This window comes from Ambystoma mexicanum, chromosome 9, assembly GCF_040938575.1.
Source record: "Ambystoma mexicanum isolate Mex_15411 chromosome 9, UKY_AmexF1_1, whole genome shotgun sequence".
NCBI lineage: Eukaryota > Metazoa > Chordata > Amphibia > Caudata > Ambystomatidae > Ambystoma > Ambystoma mexicanum.
This window is the reverse complement of record NC_090931.1, coordinates 686,429,850-686,446,846: the sequence shown is the minus strand read 5'-3', so window position 1 is coordinate 686,446,846 and position 16,997 is coordinate 686,429,850.

The following is a 16,997-nucleotide window of genomic DNA, read 5'->3' as shown; positions in this document are numbered from 1 at the left end:
TGAAGGAGCATGAGGAACACTGCCCCTACCTTACAAATAACACACGCACAACATTTTCCCCCGTCCACCTACCCCTCCATATTACTGTTTGGTGCCTCTTTGCTCATTTCCGTCCGCAATTTTCCTTCTTAGCTCTCCTTCCAAAAAAAAAAGCCATCCGTAAACAAATTAAATGTTCCTTTAAGAACCACCTTTCACAGTTCACAAATATAAGTAAAAACATTGCATACACTCCATGTACTTTATGTTTCTCAGTATGTTTCTCAGTAAAGTACATAGACGCAATAAGATTGTCCAACATTTCCATATGCAGTTTGTATTATGCTAATGGGAATATTGTAGCATTCGTCCTCCTTTCCAGGGACTGGAACAGTGAATAAACTGGAATGGTGAATAAAGGGCCAGCAGGCCAAGTTATCAGCCCAAGCGAAGCGTGAATGCATAACGCGATCTCTGGATCATTACCCCCCTTCCACCCTTAAAATGGGGGATGAATACCATTAGCAATCTAGATTTCCAAAGCACTAACCCGTACTACTAAAAAAGAGGATTTTTCGTCCTAATCCGGGACGCCTGTGGCGTCCCGGATTAGAAAACAAAACCCTTTTCAAAGATGGCCACCATAGAAAGGGAAGGCGGCTGTTCCATACAGGGCCCCTCTTCGCTTTCCATGGCAGCCTGCAAAAAGCAAAAAGAAAACCCTGTTAACATATCACCGCAAGCACTTTTTTCTTCCCTGTTAAAAGAAAACAGTAACATTTTAGAATTTGTAAAGTACTTTTATTTCACAATAAACTGTCCGAGACCATCGGACTATTCCCATTTTCAATCAAATAGTAACTTTGTTTCTTCGGTCGTCATTGAAAATGTTAATCATGAGGCACACGTTGTTCTTTTCCCAAACACAAACTATTTGTTTTAGATAAAGGAACCGCCTTGGTCGCACAGTGATTTCCAAGACGCTGGCATCAACTTCGGCCTGCACCACCATAAAAGATGTTACGTTACTCCTAATGACCACTGCAGCATACGGACAAATGGGTCCTGGGCGATCGTCCCACAAAACTGTGACGGTTAGGTAGGCGGTCACGAGTATGTGCATCTGGCGTGGAAAAAATCCATCACTTGGCATCTGGAAACCATGGCAATCACAGTAAGGCAGGATGTAGCTGTTCGGAAAACATAACAGAAAATACGTATCAATACCCAACCTGTAGCAAACAATTTCAAAAACGACAAAAAGAACGAAGAAAGTGATAAACAAATCAATGTGGCCACACATGGCATTTTAAAGAAATGTTACGTTCAACATGGGTGAATCTCGTGATACCCTACAAATGCTGAGAAGCTACACTCTCCATAAGTAAAAATAAAATGACAACTACACAAAAAGATAGTACTTCAGTTACATTGCCAAAATTAATGTTCAGATAATAAAAAAAATTAAATCTCGCAATTTTAAAAAAGACAAAAAGAACGTGGAAACTGATACACAAATCAATGTGGTCATACATGACATTTCAAAGAAATATTAGCGTTGAACATGGGTGAATTTAGTGATAGACTACAAACGGCGAGAATCTGCACTCCCCATAAGTAAAAAAAATTGACAACTACACAGAAAGATAGTACTTCAGTTACATTTTCTAAATTAATGTTCTGGTAATAAAAAATGAAATCTCGTTCCGGTGTAGAAGAGTCAAAAGTAAACTTACACGAAATTCACTGTCTCCATTGTCTCCATAAAACTCAGACAGCAATGTACTTGCATCAAAGAATCTTCTTCAAATGATATTACATGTGCCTTGAAAACGGTTTTGAATACATACCTTATCAAACAGTATTTTTTGCAAACATTCACTCCCTGCATTCTTACTGAATTTTCCCTTTCGCTCAAGGTCAAAAAACAATTGACCCTTATGGGTTCAGTCGGATGCATGGGCCTACTGAGCTCGCAACCAAAAAAGCAAAGCAAGTGACCTTCGCTCAGAATGCAAATACATTCTGACTTTGCAACAACATGTCTCAATGCATTCATGAGAACTGGTACTCCCATACACTTGCAGACCCACCCGCTCTTTCCATCAAACAGTGCAGGTGGCTGCCTCAGATTTCAAACTCTAGGAGGCCATTCTGACTTCAATAGTATTTTAAATACATTGTAACACAGACACAGTAAATCTTCGCCTGTACTTAACTGACACTATATTGAGCAGCAACTTTCAATTTACTGTATGACTTTGGTGTCAAGAAAACACCACTTTTTGACTTCCTGTTGCCACATCCCATCACTGCCTCATTATGGCTCACCTTCCGAGACAGTATTTCATAAATTTAACAAGGGCAATGTTGTGTTATTTTATATGTGTTAACGGCGATGTCCGCGTACACCAAAACACGAATGACAGATGGCGGGCGCAGTGAAACGCTGGTCAACATCCAATCAGTGAACGCGTCACATGTCCGCGTACATGACGCTACGGATTAGCCAATCGTTATCTTATCCGCGCAGCGAACAGGGAAGTGTGACTGAGGAGTGGACATAGTTATCACAAATGTTTTGAGACATAGTTTTTGGTCGTTTTACAGAAAACTACTGCACAGATTGGCATGCTTTCCGGACCAAGCTCCAGCTCCTGCCGCAAATTTGGTGAAAATCCATCCAGCGGTTTGGGCTGTAGGCGTTCGCAAAGTTTTTCACCCATTCAGTCTATGGCAAAAAAAGTCATTTTGGGACCCCCGCCTATAACTTTTCCCCCCATGGACCAAACATCACCAAACTTTGCAAACATATACTTCTTTTGCAAAGTTTGGTGAGGATTCGTCCAGGGGGAGCGGAGTTATAAACTGCCCAAAAAGTGCTCTTCCTATGGAAACAGCAACTTAACCAACTTAACCATAACTACACAGCCACTACCGTGGCTGTGTTATATATATATATATATATGTATATATATTAAACGGCCACAATAGTTTTTAAATGATCAAAAAGTAGGTCTCAAAAAATTAGTGATATCTATGTCCACTCCGCGGACACACTTCCCTATTCGCTCCGCGGACAAGATAACGATTGGCTAATCAGTCGCGTCATGTCCGCGGACATTTGTCGCGTTCGCTCATTGGATGGTGAAGAGCATGAAGTGCATCAGATTGTTCCGATGCGCCTGCCATCTTTGATCCTTGTTTTGGTGTCCGCGGACATCGCCACAAAAACATAAAAAAACACATTATAATTGTTAAACTTATCAAATACTGTCTCGGAAGGTGAGGGTTGATGAGGAGGGGATGGGATGTGGCAGCAAGAAGCAAAAAAGTGGTGTTTTTTTGTGACGAAAGTCATACGGTATATTTGGAGGTGTTCCTCAATATAATTGCACTTGTTAAACTTATCAAATACTGTCTCGGAATGTGACGGTTGACGAGGTTGGGATGGGATGTGGCAGCAAGAAGCAAAAAAGTGGTGTTTTTTTGTCACGAAAGTCATACGGTACATCTGGAGATGTTCTTCAATATAATGTGCGTACAGTACAGGCGACAGACTAATGTGTCTGTGTTACAATGTATTTAAAATATTATTGGAGTCAGACTGGCGCCCCCTAGAGTTTGGCATCTGAGGCAGCCACCTGCAGTGTTTGCTGGAAACAGCGGCACTGCACGTGTATGCGAGTACGAGTTCTCATGAATGCGTTGAGCCATGTTGTTGCAAAGTGAAGGTCACCAGCTTTGATTTTTTGGTTGCAAGCTAAGGAAGCCCACGCATGTGACAGAAACTATAAGGGTGAATTGTTTTTTGACCTTGAGAGAAAGGGACTATTCCCTGAGGAATGCAGTGAGAGGAGGTTTGTAATAATGAACATTTGATACGGTTATGTATTCCAAAAGTGTTTAAGGAACATGTCAAATCAGTTCATGAAGATTCTTTGGTGCAAGCGCATTGAGCATTACGGTCTGAGTTACGCAAAGAGAATGGAGAGGGTGAATATCATGTAAGTTTACTTTTGACGACTGTACACCTGAACGAGCTTTAACTTATTATTATTTGAAGATTAATTTTGGCAATATAACTCAAGTACTATCTTTCTGTGTGGTTGTCTTTTTTATGTGGTTATGGGGAGTGCATAATCTAGGTGTATGTAGACTATCACTAGATTCACCCAGGTTCAACGCTAATATTTCTTTAAAATGTCATGTATGACCATATCGAATTGTGTATCAGTTTCCACATTCTTTTTGTCTTTTTTGAGATTGTTTGATGTGTGTGCTAATCGTTAGTTTAAACTCAATGCCGAATTAAGAAATCAATAGATATATTGTAATAAAGGTTGGGTATTGATACATATTTTCTGTTATGTTTTCCAAATAGCTACATGCTGCCTTACTGTGATTGCCATGGATTCCAGATGCCAACTGATGGCTTCTTCATTCGCCAGGTGCACATAGTCGTCAACGGCTGGATCACCATGACTGTTTTGTGGGACGATCGCCCAGGGCCCATGTGCCCGTACGGTGCACTAGCGATTAGGAGTAACATTAGATCTTTTATGGTGGTCTAGGCCCAAGTTGATGCAGACCCCCTGGAATTCACTGTGCGACCCAAGCGGTTCCTTTATCGAAAACAAACACTTTGTGTATGGAAAAAGAACAGCGTGTGCCTCACGATTAACATTTTCGATCACGAGCAAAGAAACAATTTTGCAATTTGATTGAGTATAGGAATAGTCGGATGTTCTCTGAGAGTTTATTGTGAAATAAAAGTACTTTACAAATTGTACAGTGTTATTGTTTTCGTTTAAAGACCGGTTTAATATTTTGAATTGTGACGTGCTATGTTGTTAGTCGATGTGTGTTGATTTTCGGGTTCTGCGTCACGTCACGTAGATGATTATGGGCGCATTTGGCTACGCTGAAGAGGAACGTCACCGAGAAAGGTGTTGAATATCACTAGGGTTGGTTATGTGAGGGTCAGGGGCGGGGCATATGACTTAGTGACGTCTTGGCAGTTTACATTAGGCAGATGCAGCAATGGATAAGAATAGCACAAGATGGATGCGCCTTCCTGCCAGATTTCGTATGTTTCTAAAAGAGGACAAATGAGGTAAGGTGAAGTGGAAATGTTTGCGATAGATCAACGTATGTACAAAAATACATGGTCGAACCCTCGGGACAATAATATTTTCTGAGCATTACACTTGTGAAACTTATGAAATAATTTTTGGGGAGGTGAATGGTTATGATTTGGAATATGGGTGGAATATTTCTGACGTGATTTCGAATGAGTTTACAGAGTTTGTTGGGATTTTGTGCACAGCTTATATGACAAATGATTTGTGCATTCTTTTGACAGTTTACAAAAAATAAAACGTGGTTGGATTTCCAGCAAATTTGCGTGAGGCTCATTGTTAAAGATCGAAAAGCATAGTTTTGCAAATGTGGCTGTGTTTTCAAAAAAAAAACAGCGGTATAGCTTTAGTGGCTGGGGGGTAGGCCCTAGCCATGGGCAGTGGCCAGAATGTCGAGGTCATGTTATAAGGTCATGATCCAGACAATGTGGCTACTAGCCATGACCAGAAAGGACAAAACATAGGATTAAAGTGGTCATTTCAACCTGGGACTGGCTTTGTGGTGAAGTTATTCGCAATTAGGATACATTTGAAAGGGAAGATGTGCACGTGGTAATATGGTCACGGGGATTTTTTGGTGTGCCTTTTGCAGGCTGTTATTGAAAGCGAAGAGGGGCCCTGTATGGAAATGATGCTTTCCCTTTCCATGGTGGCCATCTTGGAATTGGATTTTCCTTTCTAAACCGGTACGCCTTTATAGGATGAAAAATCCTCTTCTTTAGTAGCATGGGTTACCGCTTTGGAAACCTAGGCTGCTAATGGCCTTCATCCTCAATTTCAGGGGCTGGAATGGGGGGTAATGGCCCAGAGACTTCGTTATCCAACCTCGCTTCCCTTGGGCTGATAACTTGGGCTGCTGGGCCGTTATCCACCGTTGCAGTCTCTGGAACGGCGCATGAACGCCACTATATTCCCATTAGTATAACGCAAAATGCAAATGGAAATGTTGGAAAATCTTATTGCGTCTATGTAGTTTACTGAGAAATACAAAGTGGATGGAGTGTATGCGTTTTTTTTTTACTTATATTTTTTAACTGTGAAAGGTGGTTGCTAAAGGAAGATTTATTTTGTTTTTGGATGGATTTCTTTTGGCAGGAGAGCTAAGAACGAAAGGTGGGGAAGGAAATTAGGGAAGAGGCACCGAACACTAATATGGAGGGGAAGGTGGACGGGGTAAAATGTTGCGCGTGTGTCATTTTTAAGGTAGGGGGAGTGTTTCTCATGCTCCTTGATTACAGCAGTGGTGGTGTCTCTTGGGGAGGAGGGGTGGCCTTAGCTGATGTCATTTTAAGATGAATAGCAGTTTTGATAAAACTATGTACTGTGTACTAGATTGTTAATGGGTGAGTATGAATAGGTGTTGGAGCTGTGCAAGGGAAATGTTGAAGTTGCAAGTTCCTAAATCAGTACAAAATGTAGTTCCAAACTGTCCATGAAGCACAGATCTTATTGTGAAGTGAGTCCGGGTTCTCGGACACGTCAGCATGCTGTGCGCCACCATATGGTCATGTGGCACGCTCTGGAAGTCTGCAATGAAGTCAGATGTTTGTAGACATTATGGTTAAGTTGCACTAATAAAAACCTATGAAATTCAGTAAAAAAGCTTTGGTAAAGGGACGTTATGGTTAAGTTGCGCTACTAAAAACCTATGAAATTCAGTGAAAAAACTTTGTTAAAGGGACGTTATGGTGCCAAGTAAAACTGAAAACCCCCTGAAATTCGCCAGTTATGGTAAGCTAAGCAACCATAACTCACGCCACCACCGTGCTCTGCTAAGACTAACACCCAGGACATTAAAGATGACATCACAAAGGTCATTGATGACATCACTGATGACATCATATGTCTGACTCGCTGTTTTTTCCTTTAGCGATATATCTTAGACAGTAATAGATAGGGACAAAGAAATCAAACAATACTACATTTGTAGACTTATACTTCAAATATGTTCTTAAAATAATTCACTTAGGGTTCACTCACAGCATATGAAACATATACATAGGAAAAATACACACTTAAAAGATAGCAATGCTTTCTGTGTATGAAGACAATCATTAAGGTTATCAACACTTTCTTATTGGTCTGCTGTTTTTTTATTACTATACTTTCTCTGGATGTGCCTATATTTGTATTTGCATTACGTTCTTTAGGGTGCATTCACATCATGTGATATTTCTTCATCGGAAGGTGGTAGGTTTGAAGCAGAGCAAGCCTTTCTCTACATAAAGATAATCAGTTAGGTTGTGAACACTTTCTGCTTCTACTGCTGCTTTTTTACATACTTCACTTTCTATATATATACTGCATGTCCTAGCTGGGATGGCGTTGCGCCAACGTGGTATTCGTGATCACGTGCAGGATTCTCGTGAGGACAATGCACGTCATTTTGAATACCTCATTGACCACGTCAACCTACTAGGACAGGTCACGGGTGCTGGGTTCATCCGTGTACTGGATCTTCTTGCAACCCCCTCCTCAACTGAACCCCCTATGCGCCAGTCGTCCTCCATGCCATCTTCTCACCCAAGTATCACCTGGGCCCCCTCTGGAGCTGCCCCTGAGACAGCGGCCAGACTGGTGGAGGACACATCTCTGCCACAGTCGGGAGTCGGAGGTCCAGCAGGGGTGGCCACCCCACCAACTGGACCCCAGCAAGAGGAGGACGTGCAGGCATCAACACGCAGGGCACATGCACGGCAGCAGCAGGCTCAGAGTGGGAGCGATCATGGCTCGGGGCCATCAACATCACAGGGCCTGCTGGCAGGTGTCCGTCACTGGGGGTGGGGTGGCGGACATGAGTCGGGGCCTGCCGTCACCGGGGGTGGGGTGGGGAACATGTGTCAGGGCTCCCAAGTGCATGGTGCCATGGGGCCTGCCTGCGGGGCATGGTATGTGTTGATGGGCTGCCTGCGGGGCATTTCCAGGGGTGTGGGGTGGTCCCCTGTGGTGTGGGCTGCCTACAGGGCATGGTCTTGGGTGATGGACTTCCTGCGAGGCAGGGCCAGGGGTGTGGGGTGGTCCCCTGTGGTGTGGGCTGCCTGCTGGGCATGAGGAGGGGGGGCACACCCAGGAGGGCCCACACTGCCAAATCGCGTATAAAAGTCTAAAGACCAATCGCATCATATGCCCTACATCGCTGACAGAGAATCGTCAGTATAACCATAGGGCGTCCATTTTGTGTAACATCCACCATTTTGCTTTCTCTTCCCTTCTGTTAAACGCTTTGCAACATTTATTTTATTATGGAAGCTCATACATGGAGCGCGGCCACAGTTTACAAGTTGAGAGATCCGCCCAGACAGAAATGCCAAACAGTACAGAAATACATTGTGTTCCTCCCTCACAAGTCCTTGAAGGTGAGCAGAGAGTCATTTAATCAGCGGCCTAGGTGCTGGACGGTCTCTTTAAAACTGAAGAAACAAACCGTTAAACATGAATTATACTTTTCAAGTGGCCCCCCTTCGGGGCTCTTCTTAGAGCAGGCTTGCCCCTTGTTTACGAATAGAAACCAGTAGATAACACGCTTTGGAATGTGTGTCTCCACCAAACACAGTATCCTTGCCGAACAAGTGCCTTATGTTCTTCATAACAAAGAACTATGTCTGCAAGCTGCAAATTGCAACTGTTGCTAAAACGAGTATAATAGATTGAGTAAGAAACATGTCATAATGTGTCATAATTGTCATAATTGTCAATTACCGAACCCTAGCTCGAGAAGATACATTATGGGCGGTTTTGATTTTATCACAAAAAGATTGTATGATTGCATGTTTATATATATGATACTGTTGTAGAATGTTCACTCTCTTGCGTCTCATGAGGTCTGGGTGACACACGTTGCGAGACGTTAGACACCAGTCAGCCGACTGAGAATATATTTGCTTTGCAATAAACCCTAGTACTTGGAAATCGAACCCGGTGTCTGTCGTATCACTAGTATATGGTGATTGTACCTTCTTTCCATATGCGAAGGGTCTTCAGGGCTTAGCAAAAAATGGTGCCCGAATAGGGACCATCCCCCTTTTGCTCCATCGTGTACATTGAATTTGAAGAAGGCGAAAACGAATCGAGGACAAGGCTGTCGAGACGGGATCTAAAGGTGTTTGGGGAGCCCCTGTGAAAGTGATGAGAGACTCCTTTGCAGATCTGTACACAGCCGATCCCTGATCGACCAGCAGCGGCCAGAGAGCATCGAGGTGAGGGTCCCGAAACGAGGCAGATTGAGCCAGATACGCAGTCACAACGATTCTTGGTTGCGTCTGTATATGGACGAATTGCTTCTTGAGTGACAAACTGATTAATCCCGATTCTTAACAGCCCTGATATTGATTGATTGTTGCTCTTGCAAGATCAAACGCCCAGGGTAAGGTACGAATAAGATCAATATGCCTGGGAAATTGTCTTCCTGTCTAGTGGGATTTTTCCACTGCGGTAGACAATCTTTGGAAACTGGCCAGGTTGCGCCACGCGTAGGGTTGCCAGCATTTGAAATTAATGTGAATTATGCAATAGGAGCAATATTGTTTAATGTAATTTGGCATAGGCAGACCAGACATGTAGCAGATTTGCAGTGGCCGAAAGATGGGACTTTTGAATTGGCACATATAGAACACGTAGAATCAGTACTGCTGTGCAAGAAAGCACGCCCTGTGACATTTGATGTCATAAGAGACTGGAGGAAGGAAGCTTCTCTGTTTAAAAAGTAGGGAGAAACATGCACGAAGACACAAATCAAACACAGAAAAAGCGCTAGAACTAGATGAGCTCAAAGTGACAGAGGATATCAGAAGAGGGGATGGGAGTTTTTAATTAGGCATACAGAAAATATATCCACAACAAGAGTTGCATGTATCAGATGAACTAATAAATAAAATTCTGAACGAACAGAGACAAGAACGTCCTCAAAGTAATGTTGACACTATTGCACCAATACACATTGCTCCACCTCAGTTGCCACCCCCATTCCTGTTGTTCCATCTGCTCCATCTCCCACTGTGCACATGACACCATTTCCCCCACCACCGACAGAGCATGAATTAGAAGCTGCCACAGGAGGCAGTTCTACAGAGGCGGGGCCTGCGCAAAGAGAGGGCACTAGAGTAACTCGTAGTACAATTAGCAGGGAGAGAAAAGAACAGCTGAAAGAGTGGGCAGAAAAACGTACATTGAAGTACAATGATGAGGGATCCGCGCAGAGTTCAATGTATGACTATAAGAAGCTTGGTGAACAACAGGTATTGTTAGAATGCATGGGGGAGTATCTTATAGATAGATGGAAGAAATCGACTGGAATGTTAGCACCACAGAAGTTGCAGGATCTAAATGTTTTTTCGCGTATGAGGGAAAGTGCGGCGGAAGTAAAAGAACACGTAGGCCGGCTATTTGAGTTTAAAAGTGAGCTTGATCAATTGCATGAAGTGATGAAAAGAGGGAAACAACAGGTGGTACCATATGTCCAGCAGCGTTTATTTCCGCTGTTAAAACCTGTTAGTGAAGAGATGAACATTTTTACACGACAGGCGCTTAGATGGATTACGGATGCTACCATTACTCCAATGGAGGTGCATGAATCATTTGATCAGTATACACTAGAGATGCAGAGGAAGGTATTGCAGGTGATGGTTGAATATTTGCAAGATGAGTGTTTTGAAAATCATTTTTGTTGCCCCCCCGATTTAATGACGATATACAAAAGAGCATTTTTAACTGAAACGGGAAGGTCTGCCCTTTCCCTCGATTTTGCTTTATTGCTTAATAAACGAACCAGTGAGGAAACGCCTAGTTTGCAATTGCCCATGAGAGAAGTCCCTCCCACATTCGTACCAAAAGTAGAGATTGCTGCCGCAGATGGACAACCACCGAGTGTAATAGAAGCCCATTATACAGCACAGTTTGTGCATGTCCCTTTTTCTAGAGAGGAGGTAAATAATATAAAACAAACAATCCCTGATTTAAGGAAGAATCCGGTGGGATTTTATAAGGAGATTGAGTCCTATTTGAATTTGTCTGTTTTCACAATGAGTGATATTGATCTATTATTTCCTGTGATTCTGCCAATAGATATATGGAAGCAAATTAGAAATGTAGATGATGTTGATATTTTGGGTGGGACATAGGAACATTTGATTAAAGAGGATGCAGACAGAAAAGTTGTCGAGAAGCCGCCGCCGGTTCCGTTAGCATTACCAGCGCGAATAGTACAGAAATTAAAAATGTTAATACCCGAAAAAAGAATTGTCTGGGACAAAGTAGCGGCATGTGTGCAAGGTAAAGATGAACTGGCTATTGACTATTTCAATAGATTCAAAGAAGAATTTGTAGATTTTAGTGGCCAAGATTTGAGTACTGTCATGATGCCCGCTCCCGGGGAGCCGGCTCAAGCCCTGCGTCCCCGAAAGCGGACATCCAGTCCCCAGGGAAGGACCCAGCAACCCCATATAGGGGCCCTTTGGACAGTGTCCTGGCGCCTATTGTTACAAGAACGCGTAGAAACCTATGGAGACAATGGAAGCTACATCAACCACGATACACTCAGTGGAATCCAAGATGGCGGCTCCTTGATAATGTTTCTATCAACTAACATGCAGGTCCAGTCTTTTTCTTCCACCTTAGTCCTTCCTCTCTTTCCACCGTTTGTTTTGTACTTATACACCGCGAACTTACAGGTAAACTGCGTTGCTACTCTGCACTTCAGCTTTTCCCTTGTAGCTGTTCGCTCGTAAAACTTGCCTTTGCCAGTTTTTTCTCCTCTGGAGCACTCCCTCGCTCCCTCCTTCCTTTTCCGCATCTGCGGCTTATTTATTTTCTGCCGCTTGCGGCGGCTTCTTCTGCTTACCGTCTCTGCCGTCCTCGGCCTTTTCTTTCCTTCCGGCTTCGGTCTTCCTAAGCCGGCAGCTTCTGATACTAGCAGCCGCTCGCGGCTCTGCTACGCCTTCATTTCACTCTTTCTAGCTTTTACTTACCCCTCCTCTTTTTCCTGGTTCCGGCGGTCCTCTGCTCTTTCTCTCCTTTATTCTCCTTCGCCTCCTCTCTCCTTACTCCTTGGTACTCGCTGATTGCTTTCGACTGTTATTTCAGTACCTCTTCCCCCTTTTGCTTCTGTCGGGGAATTCTCCATCATTCTACCTGCCACCACGAACTGGGAGTTCCATCCTACTCAAGACCTGCAGGATCTGGGTTTTCTTCCCCAAGAGGGTTTCCAAGGGGGCAGCCCTCTGGGAGCACAGAGCACAGATTGTCTGGCCTCTGAACCTCTGGGGGGACGCCTCTTACCTCTTCACATCTGTCGTAACCCGAAGAGCCGTGAGTACCCCATCAGATCACATAGTTATAAGAGATAGCAACGCCCAAAAAGATATAAAGGAAGGAAGCATGGATCAACAAGTCCAGCAGCTGATGGATGCCGTGCAGATTTTGAATACTGAAGTACAGGGATTACGAAACGAAAACACCCTGCTTCGCCAAATGGTGCACTCTAGGACTGAATTACCGCCCGGACCCTTACCTATGGGGAAGTACGAAGGTAACCCTAGGAAGCTTAAAGAATTCATAGATTCTTGTATCGTACAGTTTACCCTCAAACCAGTGTTTTTCCCTACTGAACGGTCCAAGGTTAGTTTCATCATATCTAACCTCTCGGGCAGTGCACTGGCCTGGGCTACTCCATTAGTGACCACTAACAACCAACTCTTAGACTCTTTGGCTGGGTTCCTTAATAGTCTACAGGCCATGTTTGGTCGCAGGGAGTTAGTGGTTACCGCCCAGGAGAACCTTCTTGATTTAAAGCAAGGAACCATGGAATTAATGTCTTTTATAACACAATTTAAACACTTGGCTAATTCGACAGCATGGTCCGATGATGCCCTTTTGACCATATTCAGAAGGAATGTCAATGAGGAATTGAAGGACGAGTTATCTCGTGTTCCCCGCCCACATAATCTTGCAGAGATGATCACCCTTGTCCTCCACATGGATTATCGTATCCAAGAACGAAATTGGGAAAAGAGGAAAGGAAAGGCAAAGGGGATACCAACTTCTTTTAGAAGTGAAACAATTAAGACATCCCGTGTAGCCGAAGATGAACCTATGCAAGTAGACACCAGCCAAGGCCCTCTCACCATTGAGGAAAGGAACAGGAGACGTACTCTGGGATTGTGCATGTACTCCGGATCCAACAAACATGTGCTTAAGGACTGTAACCTGATTCCTCCACGGCGATCGGGAAACGCCGCCACCCGTTCATAAAGGGAAATGTGAATGGGTCCATTTTGAAAAGTTCCCTCAACTGCGTCACAAACGCCCCTCAAATGGTAGTGGTACCATTAACCATCCAATTCCAAGGCTCTGTGATCGAAAGGGTACCGGCTCTGGTGGATTGTGGAGCAGCGGGTCTTTTTATGGACATTGATTGGGCCTACAGACATAAGATCCCTCATCTATCTAAGATCACCGCTATACTTGTCGAAGTAGTTGATGGAGAACCACTGTCCTCAGGGTTCATCAAGGAAAATACATCGGTCCTTACCATGAAGATAAATACACATAAAGAAGAGGTGATCTTTGACCTTATCAAAGCTGCTCACTATCCTATTATCCTAGGAATGCCTTGGTTGTCTAAACATAACCCATACATAAACTGGAAGGCCAGGACTATGTTTTTAGGATCTGAATACTGCACTGCTACGTGCTTACCTAACTCAGACAATGGTGTACACATCTCCCAAACTCAATTACCACTGCAGAATTCCTCTTCTGTAGTGTTGAATCTAAACCTGCTACCGGAGATCTATCATGAATACCATTGAGTGTTTTCCAACGAGGAATTTAAGGAGTTGCCTCCCCACAGACGAGACGACTGCACCATTGATCTATTGCCAGATGCACAGATCCCTTTTGGAAGGATGTATACTCTTTCTAACCCAGAAAAGGAAGCTTTACGTGAATATTTACAAACCAATGTACGCTTGATTACCGAATCAAAGAGCCCAGCTGGAGCTTCATTATTCTTTATACCAAAGAAGTATTGTAAAGAACTCCGACCCTCTATTGACTACAGGAGATTAAATAAGGTTACCTATAGAGACAGATATCCCTTGCCTCTTATTCAAGACATTCTTGAAGAAGCCAGAGGTGCCTCAATCTTTTCAAAACTAGACTTACGTGGTGCATACAATTTGATTCGGATAAAGAGCAGAGACGAGTGGAAAACCACTTTCCGCACGCCATTCGGCCACTACGAGTATCGGGTGATGCCATTTGGATTGGCTAACGCTCCTTCTGTCTTTCAGAGGTTCATTGATCACTTGTTCTACGATCTACTCCTCCATTCATTAATCGTCTATTTAGACGACATATTGATATTCTCAAAAAATCTACAAGAACACATGGGTCATGTTTCCGAAGTCCTCCACCGTCTTCAAGACAACCACTTATTTGCCAAGCTGGAGAAATGCTCATTTCACCAAACTAATATCCCCTATTTGGGCTTTATCCTTTCTGCCGAAGGGGCTTTCATGGATCCACGAAAAGTAGCAGCCATACAGCAATGGAAGGCTCCTCAAGGGGTAAAAGAGGTCCAAAGGTTTTTAGGATTCTCAAACTTTTACCGAAGATATATCCCTAACTTCTCAAAGACCATCAAACCTTTGACCTCTCTTCTTCAAAAAGGTAAAAGGTATGCATGGACTACCGAAACACAACAAGCCTTTGACAAGCTCAAGACTGCTTTTTCCACTGCACATATCCTTAGATTACCAGATCAAACAAGACCATTCATTCTCGAAACTGATGCCTCTCATTCGGCAATTGGAGGTGTATTAAAACAAACATCCCTGTCAAGAGTCGAACACCCCATAGCCTACATGTCAAAGACTTTACTTCCTTCGGAACAAAACCACACTGTCCTTGAAAAGGAATTGCTCGCCATAAAGAAAGCATGCCAAGAATGGAGACATTTGCTGATAGGAACAAGACATCCCATCACCATCCGAACTGACCATAGTAACCTGAAAGTACTCCAAAATTATGAATGTCAAAACAGTCGCCAAGCCCGCTGGGCCTATTTCTTTTCCTCCTTTGACTTCATAATCACTCACATACCTGGCACTAACAATCGATTGGCGAACGCCTTATCCCGGAGTCTGCAAACAGAAGAAACTTGCATTCAGCAGAAGATATTGCCTCAAGCTACATTCATCTTTTTGATATCCACTTTTCTTCAGGACATTCGCAAACAGCTCTCTGGAGTCAATGAAATAGACACCCAAAAATACCAACTAAAGGAAGAACAAGGTTTGTTCTACCACAACACAGAGCTATATGTGCCTACTGAATACCTCAGGAAACAAGTATTGTACATGTATCATGACCATAAGACTGCAGGACATAGGGGAATTGCCAACACCCTCGAATTGGTCAACTGCCACTTTTGGTGGCCATCTGTTGCTTCGGACGTCAGAGACTACGTCACTGCATGTCCTGTTTGTCTTCAGGAAAAGGTACCAAGAAGACTACCGATTGGAAAGTAAGTTCAACCTCCCCTTCCTAGTCAACCTTGGGAAAGGATTTCGACAGACTTTATAGTGGAGTTGCCTCCTTCCAACCGCAACACCACGATTATGGTGACCATTGATTCGTTAACTAAGATGGCACATTTCATACCCATGGTGAAACTTCCTACGGCTGCTCAAATGGCATCCTGCTTCCTACATACAATTTTCCGCTTACATGGTTTACCTAAGAACATTATCTCTGACAGAGGGACACAATACATTTCAGCCTTTTGGAAGAATCTATGCCAAGCCTTAGGCATACACCGGAATCTTACCTCAGGTTACCATCCACAGGCCAATGGCCAAACCGAAAGATTAAATCAAACATTGGAACAATACCTCAGATGTTTTGTTTCCGCTACACAGGATAACTGGACTGACTTGCTACCATATGCCGAAATAGCTTACAACAATGCGCAACATTCCGCTATCAAGATGTCACCTTTCTACTGTAACTGTGGTTTTCATCCTGAAATTTTACCCATCACAGCCACTCGAATAACTAACTCCCCTTCAGTAGAGGAGTGGGTGGCACACGTTCAATCAGGACATAACATTGCCCGTGCCATCCTGAAAGACACTCAACAAAGAACCAAATTCCAAGCTGATAAAAGAAGATCTCAAGAACCCACGTATAAACCGGGGGATTTAGTTTGGTTATCGTCCCGCTATCTCCCCAAAAGATTGATACCTTCCAAACTCTCTCCTAAATTCTTTGGTCCTTTTCAGGTGCTCAAGGAGATTGGAAAGATATCATATCAGGTACAACTACCGCCTTCTTGGTCACGGATACACAATGTGTTCCATGTCTCCCAACTAAAAACTCATGTATCTGACAGGTTCTGCAGACAAGGAGAGATATCACCTCCTCCTATTGACACACCAGAAGATCCTGAATACAAGGTTTCTGCCACAGCTGACTCCAGGTATCACCGAGGAACCGTACAATACTTGGTTGATTGGAAGGGGTACAGCCCATCCGACAGAACTTGGGAACCAGCATCTGCAGTGCATGCACCTGCATTGGTGAGGAGATTCCATCGATGCCATCCCTGGAAGCCCGGTCCTTCCCCCCCACGGGGAGGGCATACTGTTACAAGAACGCGTAGAAACCTATGGAGACAATGGAAGCTACATCAACCACGATACACTCAGTGGAATTCAAGATGGCGGCTCCTTGATAATGTTTCTATCAACTAACATGCAGGTCTAGTCTTTTTCTTCCACCTTAGTCCTTCCTCTCTTTCCACCGTTTGTTTCATACTTATACACCGCAAACTTACAGGTAAACTGCGTTGCTACTCTGCTCTTCAGCTTTTCCCTTGTA